At 46.1% G+C, this 1,829-nt stretch overlaps 1 pseudogene; it reads left to right on the plus strand.

Annotated features, from left to right (window-relative positions):
- Positions 1 to 304: 304 nt before the first annotated feature.
- LOC110594866 lies at positions 305 to 1,220 on the plus strand (annotated as a pseudogene).
- Positions 1,221 to 1,829: the final 609 nt, after the last annotated feature.

Genomic DNA, 1,829 nt, shown 5'->3' on the forward strand with positions numbered 1-1,829 from the left:
TGCTTTATATGTGCTCACATATACATAGTACATATATGTTTGTGTGAAAGTGTGTGAATGTATGTGAGCATTGTGTATGTGTATATGCACATACATGCATGTGAAAATGGAGTCATACATTTGTGTCTACTGTAATGAATACCCTTCTGAAGTTTAACTGCAGTCTAAATTGGAACTTCTTTTTCAAGTTACAACTGGCACAAGACAAATACATCTCATCCATCTCATCCAGACTTTTAATGAAGCTAAGCATCTTCTGGCAAGGTGGAAGAAATCAGCAAATCTAACAGAGATATCACTCAGAATGGGGCAGCTCAATGTGAACTACTAGAGAGATTTTGTCTTCCTGGGCTTCATCAGTTTTGGAGAGCTGCAACTCCTGCTCTTTGCTTTGTTCCTCTGTCTGTATCTTGTCACCCTGACCAGCAATGTCTTTATTATTGTCATCATCAGGCTAGATAGCCGTCTTCACACCCCCATGTACCTCTTTCTTTCCTTTCTATCTTTCTCAGAAACCTGCTGCACTTTGGGCATCATCTCCAGGATGCTCTCTGGCCTGGTTCTGGAGGTTCAGACTATCTCTTACATGGGCTGTGCTGCCCAGATGTTCCTTTCTGCTTCATGGGCCTGTGCCAACTGTTTCCTTCTGTCTGGCATGTGGCCCCACTGCACTATGCAAGTTGCCTGAATCCTACCCTCTGTTTCCAGCTGGTTGGTATCTCCTTCCTGAGTGGATACCTCTTTGGACTGGGAATGACACTAGTCATGTTCCACCTGTCTTTCTGCAGCTCCCATGAAATTCAACACTTCTTTGTGACACCCCACCAGTGCTGAGCCTAGCCTGTGGGGATATAGGCCTCAGTGAGCTGGGATTTCTCATCCTCAGTCTGGTCCTCCTGGTCTCCTTTTTCATCATCAGGCTAGATACCATTTCCTATGCCTACATCCTGGCAGCAATCCCGAGGCTTTCCTCTGCTGAGGGCAGAAGAAGGCCTGCTCCACCTGTGCCTGATACCATGGACATTATTCACTATGGCTGTGCCTCCTTCATGTATATAAGGCCCAAAGCCAGCTACTCCCTTGAGTGGGATCAGCTTATTGCTGTCACCTATACTGTGATGACACCTCTCCTTAACCCTATTATTTATATTCTAAGAAAGCAGGCTGTGCAGACAGCTCTGAGAAATGCTTTTTGTGGGAGCTTGCTGGGTAAAGGATGAGGGCTAGCTCAAAGGAACGCTCTCGTCTGCACAGGCTGTGCATAGATCAGGAACCCAGGCTAACTGGCCAGATATTCAGGGCCTCAGGACAAAGCTACTTCAGCCCCAGTCTCCTGAAAAGGCCCCACTTTGCCTCCTGCCTTTCCCCAGGCTGTTTGGAAATGCAAAGGCAAGGCTTCCTTCTCTGCTCACTGTACACAATTCAACAATGAGCTCAAAATATGGATTTTCACTTTTAGCCTCAGATGCCACTTTTAGTTACTGAAAACCATGAAGAATTAAGTTTCTGGCTGTGCATGGTGGCTTATGCCTGTCATCTCAGCACTTTGGGAGGCTGAGGGGAAAGGATTGCCTCAGCCCAGAAGTTCTGGACCAGCCTGGGAAATATGGTCAGATCTTGTCTCTACAATAAGTCAAAAAAATTAGCTGGGCATCTGCCTGTAGTTCCTGTAGCTCATCAGAAGGCTGAGGCAGAAGGATCACCTGAGCCCAGCCGATTGAGATTATGATAGTCGTGACCATGCCACTGCACTCCAGCCTTGGCCACAGAGTAAGACCCCCAACTCAACAACAACAAAAAAAAGAATTAAGTTTCTTAATTAAGATTAT

Source organism: Carlito syrichta, unplaced genomic scaffold (assembly GCF_000164805.1).
Source record: "Carlito syrichta isolate Samal-C Ts95f unplaced genomic scaffold, Tarsius_syrichta-2.0.1 Scaffold65326, whole genome shotgun sequence".
NCBI classification, from domain to species: Eukaryota; Metazoa; Chordata; class Mammalia; order Primates; family Tarsiidae; genus Carlito; species Carlito syrichta.